This window comes from Mobula hypostoma, chromosome 6 (genome assembly GCF_963921235.1).
Source record: "Mobula hypostoma chromosome 6, sMobHyp1.1, whole genome shotgun sequence".
Lineage (NCBI taxonomy): Eukaryota > Metazoa > Chordata > Chondrichthyes > Myliobatiformes > Myliobatidae > Mobula > Mobula hypostoma.
This window is the reverse complement of record NC_086102.1, coordinates 142,505,997-142,516,466: the sequence shown is the minus strand read 5'-3', so window position 1 is coordinate 142,516,466 and position 10,470 is coordinate 142,505,997. Positions and strand designations below refer to the sequence as shown.

Here is a 10,470-nt window from a genome sequence, read left to right as displayed (position 1 = left end):
ACTCAATCAATTGCTGGGGCCCTGACCAATATCTTTGTGTCCTCCCTAGTCACAGGCAAGGTACTGGAGGTCTGGCAAGTGGCTAATGTTGTTCCATTGTTCAGAAGAGAACCGTGGATAATTCTGGAAGCTATAGACCAGTGAGTCTCACATCAGTGGTAGGGAAGATATTGGAGAGAATTCTTAGAAATAGGATTTATGAGCATTTAGAAAACCATGGCCCAATAAGGGAGAACCAGCATGGCTTTGTATGGGACAAGTTGTGTTTTACTATCTTGCTTGAATTTTTAATGAGATGATGAGGGCGATTGATGAAGGTAGAGCTGTGGATGTTGTCTACATGAATTTTAGTAAGGCGTTTTGACAAGGTCCCTGATGGGAGGCTCATCCAGAAGATTAAGGTGCATGGTATCAATGGTGAATTGGCCATTTGGATTCAATACTGGCTTGCCCATTGAATCAGAGTGTGGTGGTCGAGGAGACTTATAGATCAGTGGGATATAGAACAGTTGCAGATTTGGGTGGAGAAATGGAAGTTGGAGATTTACCCTGTCAAATATGAAGCGTTGCACCTTGGTAGGTCAAATATAGAGACAGTACAGCATTAAGGGTAAGATTCTTAACCGTGTTGATGAGCAGAGAGATCTTGGGGTCCAAGTTCACAGCTCCCTGAAAGTGGCTACAGAAGTTGATAGGGTGGTTAAGCCAGCTTATGGCATGCTTGCCTTTATTAGCCAGGGCACTTAGTACAAAAGTCGGGAAGTTATGTTGCAGATTTATAAAACTCTAGTGAGGCTGCATTTGGAGTACTGCATACGGTTCTGGTCATCCATTTATAGGAAGGATGTTGAGGCTTTAGTGTGGGTGCAGAAGAGGTTTACCAGGATGCTGCATGGATTACAGGGCATGCACTACTACAAGAGATTGGGCAAACAAGGGTTATTTTCTCTGGAGCGGCCGAAGTTGAGGAGATATCCGATAGAAGCTTATAAGATTATGAGAGACATAGATAGAGTAGATTTTTTGAGTTCATTGTAGAAGTCCTCCTTGGCCACATTTAGTGCTGACAGATTTGGAGTGTATGTGTTGATGATAGGAGTGAGCTTCTCTCACAATAGACTAAGCTGGGCGGTCATGAAATGTTTATTTAACCCCTGGAAAATGCTGATTTTCTATGGTTGCTCATTCTTGATAGACTGAGTGAGCTAGGGCTTTTCTATTTTTAGTGTAGGAGGATGATAGGTAACTTGATAGAGGTGTATAGGATTATAAGTGGCAGAAATTGAGTGGATAGCTAGTGCCTTTTTTCCAGGGTGGAAATGGCTAACATGAGAGGTGATTGGAAGAAAGTATAGAGGTTACATCAGAGGTTGGTTTTGTACACAGAGAGTGTTGAGTGCGCAGAATGTGCTTCCAGGGGTGATAGAAGTGGCTGATACATTAAGGATATTTGAGATTCTCTCAGATAGACACATGGATGAAAGAAAAATGGAGCGTTTAGTGGGAGGGAAACATTAGATTGATCTTGGAGTACATACGAGGTGGGCACAACATCATGGGCCGAAGGTTCTGTACTATGCAGTGCTGTTCTTTGTTGTTTGTTCAAATGCGCACTAAACTAATCCCTCCTGCCCAGATAATGTCCATATCCTTCCATTTCATGCACACACATCTTGTTCTAATTGTGTTCTACTTTTTTTGTAATAAATTGTGTATATTGTATGTTTAATTTATATGAATGCTGCTTATATGATGCTACTGTCCCCATGGTTCTGCTGTAAGTTTTTCATTGCACCTGTGCATACATGGATTTACTTATATGACAATAAACTTTGATTTTGACTTGTGACTTCTCACTGCTCCATTTTTTTAACTTTTAAAAGCATGATATCTGAAGAGGATGCAATGATATCTTTTCTAATACTTATCATACCTGAATAATAAAGAAGCTTAATTATTTCAGTGTTTCGCCATATGCCCAAAGTGTCTTCAATCAATAAAGTACATCAAAGGTTCCACTTGATTTCTAGTTCATACCTCGACCTAAGAAACTTATACTCAGACTCTGACAAATATCCTGATAGAAAATTGTGAATAGCAACAAATTTAAAAACAGCACGGTCCTAAACAAAACAAAAATATAACAATACCACAGATTTATATAGTGCCTGCACCTAGTAAAATATGCCTGGGAGCTTCCAATGCGTTCAAATTTAAAATCTTACTTCAGCATGTAATTAAATAATACATTACCAGACAGTGCCACAGAATCACTTTTAAAAGGTTAACAATTTTCAATTTCTGTTTTAAACTATTTGTTGGTATATGTGCTTTAAATTGTTAGTGAAATGCAGCTGTCTGTAAACAATCATCTTGTGATTCTTACCTCATTAATGCCAGTGAACCTGTCTGGAATTCACAATGCCAGGGAGATTCCATTTGTATTCTGCTTAAGAGCCCTGTGCTAAATTTCTGAAGTCTATTCTGAGAATCCAGGTCATGCTGCAAATAGACTGTAACTATATTTTGTCAGCGTACAGTTATTGCTTGCTGCTGCTTTATGGATTTTTTAGAATGCTATGCATTATTAAATTAGTAATTTGGCAACTTTCAATGGTTTGGAGCTTTAGTGCACCGTGTGGACCTTTAGTACTGTAAAGTACATTAAGCATTGCTGATGACTATGCTCAGATAATCCCAAGATAATATGACTTAAAATTAACAAAGAAGAACCAAACAAAAACCTTCAACTCTACTTCCAGTTTACCGGCAAGAGCTAAAAATACATATTTGCTGAAATGGAAATTGATGTATGAGAGAAAACATTGGTTTGGTGAGTGCTTTAATGGAATGATTTTATATGAACCTGTGTTTAAATCTGTAGTTTATTTGCATTAAAATCCTCTTTGTATAAATTACAGATCTTAATTATAAAATTCTATGGCTTTAATCTCTATCCATATTTATGGAAGTCAATTGACTCTAAATGCTTTTTCAATGACTTCGTAAAATTGTAATTCACCTCCTTTTTAGAAGCTCTATACACACACTAGCACAGAGCTGGCTTTGAAGCAATAGGCAGTGAGTTGTATTAGTTTTGGTGACAATACCATAAAACTGCAGTATTTCACAATGGTTGAGTTGATGATGTAGAGAAGGCTTAATCGATATCTATTACAGTGTCGTACACGGATATTATCACTATACTCAATTGTAGAACCACGAATCATGGAAAATTTATAATGGAGAGGGGGTCTGTGCTGGTCAAAAATTAGCTGAATAAGCCAAACAGTTTAGTCCTACATTCCAGCACCAGGTTTGTTGTTCACTTCAGTGCTTGATGTGCACATGGGTCTACAAGCACTGTCTAAATGTGACGATGGTTCTCTCAGGCAGCAAGTTCAAGGTTCCTGCAAACTTTGGGTGAAAACATTCCTCTTCATATCTTCTCTAATCCTTCTACTCATCATTATGTACAATAGATAGTGGTTGAAGCATAAGTGGCTCACTGTGAATTCTGATTGCTGGACTCATAACTTCTATCAACCTGATGTACAGATATCAGCTTACTTTTATACCCAGTGAAGCTCTTTGGAGTTGTTCTTGAGCAAAATCGATACAAGCCTGAAATAGAAAGCAAAGTGCTAGGTCTGCTCAACAGGTCAGTCAGCATCTGTGAAGACAGAAACAGAACATAACATACATAAAACATAGAAATTTACAACACATTACAGGCCCTTTGGCCTACAAAGTTGTGCGACCATGTAACCTACTTTAGAGACTGCCTAGAATTTCCCTAGCGCATAGCCCTTTATTTTTCTAAGCTCCATGTAAAAAATCTAAGAGGCTCTTAAAAGACCCTATGTATCTGCAATAGAGTTAATGTTTACGGTCAATATTTTTCATCAGGTGCATACGCTGTTTGACCTGCTGAGGACTTGCAGCATTTTCTGTAACATGTGTGGCAACAAAACAGACATCTTCTTTCAGCAGACCTGGCCTTTGCTCCTCACCTTCCCAAGACTCCTGCTTCTTCCTCACCGAGTCTGCCCTCTTATCACCCTGATTATCATTCCTCTCTCATTGGGCCTATTTTGCACTCCCCCAGATTCCATTTCCCTCACCAGGTCTGCACTTGTCCAGGGATAAAACCTGGACTCTGTTTCCTCCCCCTGGTTCAGTTGTTTCCTACCTACATCTGTGACACTTCAAACACTCCTGAACTTTTCAATAACTTCAAGTTCCCTGGCCTTGGTCGTCTCACTTTCACAATGGATATCCAGACCCTTTACACCTCTATTCCCCCATCAGGAAGGCCTCAAAGCCCACCGCTTCTTTCTGGACAGTTCCCCTCCATCACGCGGAACTGGTTCTCACTCTCAATAATTTCTCCTTTGGCTCCTCCCACTTCCTTCAGACAAAAGGTGTAGCCATGAGCACTTGCATGGGTCCCAGCTACACCTGCCTTTTAGTTGGCTATGTGGAACTGTAAAAGCTTACACCGGTGATCATCCCGCACTTCTTCTACACTACATCGACAACTGCATTGGTGCTGCTTCCTGCAGTCATCCCGAGCTCGTCGACTTCATCAACTTTGCCTCCAACTTCCACCCTGCCCTCAAATTTACCTGGTCCATTTCCAACACCCCCTCCCCTTTCTTGATCTCTCTGTCTCTCTCTCTCTGGAAACAGTTTATCCGCCGATGTCTTTTATAAATCCACTGATCTCACAGCTACCTGGACTATATTTCTTCCCACCCTGTCATTTGTAAAAATGCCATTCCCTTCTCTCAATTCCTCTGTAGTATCTGCTCTCAAGATGAGGCTTTTCATTCCAGAACTAACGAGATGTCCTTCTTCAAAGAAAGAGGATTTCCTTCCTCCACAATCAATGCCGGGCTCCGTGTCCAGCACATGATTCTACATAACTTCTGCCATGTCCAACGGAATCTCACTACTAAGTATATCTTTCTCTCTCCCCTACTTTCCACAGGGATGGCTCCCTATATGATTCCCTTGTCCATTCGTCCCTCCCCATGGATCTTCCTCCTGGTATTTATCCTTGCAAGTGGAACAATGAACACACCTGCCCCTACACCTCCTCCCTCACTGCTATTCAGGGCCCCAAACATCCTTCCAGGTGAGGCAACACTTCACCTGTATGCCTGTTGGGATCATTGACTGTATTTGGTGCTCTGGGTGGGGCCCCCTCCGTATCAGTGAGATCCAACGTAGATTGGGAGACTGTTTTGCTGAGCACCTATGCTTCATCCACCAGGAAAAGTGGGATCTCCTGGTGGCAACCCGTTTCAAGACCACTTCCCACTCCCACTCCAACATGTCAGTCCATGGCCTCCTTTACTCCGTGATGAGGTCACACAGGTTGGAGGAGCAACACCTTGTATTGCGTCTGGGTAGCCCCCAACCTGTTGGCACGTACATCGATTCCCCAAACTTCCAGTAATTGACCCGAACCCTCATCAGTCCCTATTCCCAATTCCCTCTCTCATCTTATTTGCTCACCTGCCCATCAGCTCTCTCTGACGCTCCTCTTCCTTTCCTTCCTTCCATGGCCTTCTGTCCTCTCCTATCAGATCCCCCCTTCTTCAGCCCTTTATCTCTTTCACCAATTGATTTCCCAGCTGTTTTATTCACCCCCTGCCACTTCTCCCAGTTTCATCTACTCTGCCTACCTACTTCCTCTCCTCCACCCACCTTCTTACTCTGACCTTATCTCTTTTTTCCAGTCCTGATGAAGAGTCTTGGCCCAAAATATTGAATGTTTACTCTTTTCCATTGACACTGACTGGCCTGCATAGTTCCTCCAGCATTTTATAAGGCTATAAGACCATAAGACATTGGAGCAAAATTGGGCCATTTGGCCCATTGAGTCTGGTCTGCCATTTCACCATGGTTGATCCAATTTTCCTCTCAGCCCCAATCTCTTGCCATCTGCCCATATCCCTTCATGCTCTGATCAGTGAGGAATCTATCAACCTCTGCTTTAAATATACATAAAGTTTGGGCCTCCACAGCTGCCTGTGGCAAAGAATTCCACAGACATTCATCACTCTCTGGCTATAGAAATTTCTCCTCATTCCTATTCGAAAAGTTTGTTCCTCTATTCTGAGACTGCGTCCTTTGATTCTGGACTCTTCCACCAGAGGAAATGTCCTCTCCACACCCACGCTATCAAGGCCTTTCACCATTCGATAGGTTTCAATGAGGTCACCTCTCATTCTTCTAAATTCTGGTGAATACAGCCACAGAGCCATCAAACACTCTTCATATGACAAGTCATTCAATTCTGGAATCATTCTTGTGAACTTCCATCAAACCCTCTTTTGTTTCAGCACATCCTTTCTAAGATAAGGGGCCCAAAACTGCTCACAATACTCCAAGTGAAGCCTCACCAGTGCTTTATAAAGTTTCAACATTACATTCTTGCTTGAATATTCTAGTCCTCTTGAAATGAATGCTAACATTACATTTGCCTTCCTCACCACAGACTCAACCTGCAAATTAACCTTTAGGGTATCCTACACAAGGACTCCCAAGTCCCTTTGAGCCTCAGTTTTTTGCATTTTCTTTCCATTTAGAGAATAGTCAACCCTTTCATTTCTTCTACCAAAGTGCAAGACCATACACTTCCCAACACTGTATTCCATCTGCCATTTCTTTGTCTATTCTCCTAATCTGTCTAAATTCTTCAGTAGCCTCTCTACTTCCTCAAAACTACCTGAACCTCCACCTATCTTCATATCACCTGCAAACTTTGCAACAAAGCCATCAATTCCATCATCCAAATCATTGACATATAATGTAAAAAGAATCAGTCCCAACACAGACCCCTGTGGAGCATCACTAGTCACTGGCAGCCAGCCGTGAAAGACTCCCTTTATTCCCACACTTTGCCTCCTGCCAATCAGCCACTGCTTTATCCATGCTAGAATCTTTCCTGTAATACCATGGGCTCATAGCTTGCTAAGCAGTCTCATGTGTGGCACCTTGTCAAAGGTCATCTGAAAATCCAAGTATACAACATCAACCAATTCTCTTTTGTCTATCCTGCTTGTTATTTTTTTTGCAAGAATTCCAACAGATTGTCAGGTAAGATTTTCCTTTGAGGAAACCATGCTGACTATGGCCTACTTTATCCTGTGCCTTCAAGTACCCTGAGACTTCATCCTCGATAATCAATTCCAACATTTTCCCAACCACTCAGGTCAGAAGAAATGGCCTATGGTTTCCTTTTTTCTGCCTCTCTCCGTTCTTGAAGAGTGGAATGACATTTGCAATTTTCCATTCTCCCGGAAACATTGCAGCATCTAATGATTCTTGAAAGATCATTACTAATGCCTCCATGATCTCTTCAGCCACTTCGTTCAGAACCCTGGTGTGTAAACCATCTGGTCCAGATGACTTACCTACCTTCAGACCTTTCAGTTTCCCAAGAATCTTCTCTCTAATTATGGTAATTTCACACACTTCAGGACCCCTGGCACCTGGAACTTCCACCATACTTCTAGCATCTTCCACAGTGAAGACTGATGCAAAATATTTATTCAGTTTTTCTGCCATTTCCTTGCCCTTTTACTCCACTGTAATACTGATCCATCTGACTTTAGCTTCTCCTTCTCAAATTTCAGGGTGAATTTGATCATATTATGATCACTTAACCATAAGGGTTCTTTTACCTTAAGCTCTAATCATTTCCAGTTCATTACACAACACTCAATCCAGAATAGCTGATATCCTAGTGAGCTCAGTCATGATCTGCTCTAAAAAGCCACCTTGTAGGCTTTCTAGAAATTCTCCCTCTTGTAATCCCATACCAACCTGATTTTCCCAATCTACTGCAGATTTTCTCCTTTTTGTTAGCTGCTGTCACACCTTCTTTGTAATTGCATCAATATGTTGGGCCCAGGGCAGATCTTCAGATGTGAACTTGAAACTGCTAATCCTTTGATGAACCCATGCTTTCTGCTGTTGGCTGTCCATGATGGTGAGGAGAAGGTCACCTGCAGATAAAGGATAATGTTGATTGACTTTAATTACACTGAGTTACTCAGGGTGCAGTTTGACGTACAGCCCTGACTGCAACATGAACTTTGGGGACTGCTCCTGTGCACTTTTCTAGATTGAACCTGGGGCTTCCAGGATAAAGCAGTTGTGGAGATTCTGGGTCAGGTACAGATTATGCCAGGCAACGCGCGCCCCCCCCCACCCCGCTCCCTGCCGACACACGCCTTTGTAATGGTTCATTTTAAATGCCATTGGTAACTTGGATTTCTGTGCCATGCTCTCTCCAACTTCCCTGAGCTAGTTTCACTATGAAGACCACAGTGGTCAAGGCACCACTGATCAATGTCACTTTCCTGGGGAACATGATGATGGCCAGTAAGTTGTCATCTTGTCACTCTCACCCTTGTTTCAATAAATAATAAAAGCACTCTCACTCTGCTGCCCTTAAAATTGTTCTCATACAAATCAAGAGTACGGATAAGTCCTGCAGTGGGTCCCCATCCATCATGGCCTTAATGAGATTCTGGGTGCACCAAGGCAACACCTTCAGTAAGTGTCCCTCCAGAATGCATAACATGTGCTTGAAATATTTACATTTTTTTATAGTTTAGCTTGCTACTAGAAATGGGATGCTAAAAGGAAATGCATTTTCATAGAAGGTGATGAAATTGAATCATCTCTTGATGGTCATCTATCTAATCCATTCACTGATTACATCACTGTTATCCCATCAAGGACTGTTTGCTGCTTCCCCTACAACAATCCATGGGTCACCAGTGATCTAAAGCAGTGATTCTCAATCGTTTTTTGGCCACAGCCCCCTTAGGAGCTCTTCTCAAGTTCCAGGGCCCCCTCTTTCAAAATATGTCCGCCTTAGCATCAACAAGTCTTTCTCCATGCTCTTTATCAGACATGAAGGAAACTGTAGTGTCCCAGAGTGTAACAAAATGTTTTAGACAGTTTCCCTTGGGAAGCCACCTCACCTTGGTATGCAGTAGCAGCGTCTGGAAGTCTTCATCATTTTCTTCACACAGCTACTGGATAAGACGATCCTGAAGGGCATGGAATTTGATGACAACCTTTACAGCCTTTATGACAACTGAAAATGAAAGATTGAGACGTCCTCCTAAGTTTTTAGCTACTAGGTGCTCCCTGTGAATGACGCAATGAATAGTAAAGACAGAAGGTATAACTCTTCTTAGATGGGCGATGAATCCTCTGTATCGGCCAACCATAGAAGCGGTACCATCAGTTGCACAAGCAATTATGTTCTCCATTGGAATATTGTTCTTGCTTAAGTAACTTTTGACTTCTTCAAAAATAGACAGTCCCTTAGTATCCATTTTAATCTTCCTGGCAAACAACATTTCTTCCATCAGTTTGTTTCCATTCCAGAATCTCACATAAGCCACGAGAAGTGCGTCGTTATCTTGTAAAGTAGTTTTGTCTAATTGTAAAGAGAATTTCTTGGATTGTAATAACTGACCAATTCCTCTTCAATGTCCCGTGCCATCTCATTGATTCTTCTGGCAACGGTAGAATTACTCAAAGGAATTGCCTGAATTGTTTCTCTGGCACTCAAATTCATGATATCAGATATTATTATGGACAATGAAGGCAGGATAAGCGACTCACCAATGTTGTGAGCATTTCCAGTTTTAGCAATCAGTTTACTAATTTTGTATTATGCAACAAGATCCTTCTCTAATTTCTGTGACGTTTGAGTAAGCATTTGCTTCAGCGTTGGCCTTCTCTCGAAATTATCTCGAAGGTTTTTGAAGAAATCTTAGTGTTTATCCTTCTTCTCTGGATGCGAGGTATCCAAATATTTTTTCAATTTGCTTGGCCTCATGCTCTCATTTGACAGTGTAGTCATACAGTTCAAACACATGGGCAAAGATGGGTTTTGTGGAAATGCAATGAAACCATATGATAAGTATTCCACTGAATACTGCCGACACTTTTTCTCAGCAAGGAACTCATGGGTAGAATTATTTCTGAAAATAATAAGCGTGTGAAATACAGATACATTACTGACAAAAATGCTGTTACCTGGAGCCAGGGATTTTTTTTTTGGTGAGTTCATATGCAGTAATAAACACTTTTCACAACCTACCCTAATGTATAATATATCCAAACACAAATACTTTCAAGTTACTAGGCTAAAAAAGGCCTAGCAAGACACGCTGATCTTCGGAGGATGGCGATAATGGATGCGAGAACCCTTGATTGAATACGTTGACCCGGTGCAGTCTGATTCGCGACTGAGGCTGTGCAGGGGGAGCTTAAGAGATGAATTTACCAGGTGCGCCGAATTCAAAGGGTGTGTTGGAAAGATATTATAAATAGGAGGGAAGCTATTGACTCCAATGAATGCTGCTGCTTGGGTGTTTCATCGGTTCAGTTACCAGGGCCCCCATAAAACTTTGGGGCTTCCCTTCTCAC

General features: G+C 41.7%; 1 long non-coding RNA gene across 1 annotated transcript in view; it reads left to right on the top strand.

The window, feature by feature from the left end:
* The first annotated feature begins 2,545 nt into the window (after positions 1 to 2,545).
* The window catches only part of LOC134347671 (uncharacterized), a 65,290-nt gene continuing 57,365 nt past the window's right edge, over positions 2,546 to 10,470 (top strand). Inside the window, exon 1 of the long non-coding RNA XR_010018227.1 lies at positions 2,546 to 2,833. This is a non-coding gene — a long non-coding RNA (uncharacterized LOC134347671). The remainder of the gene's footprint in view (positions 2,834 to 10,470) is intronic.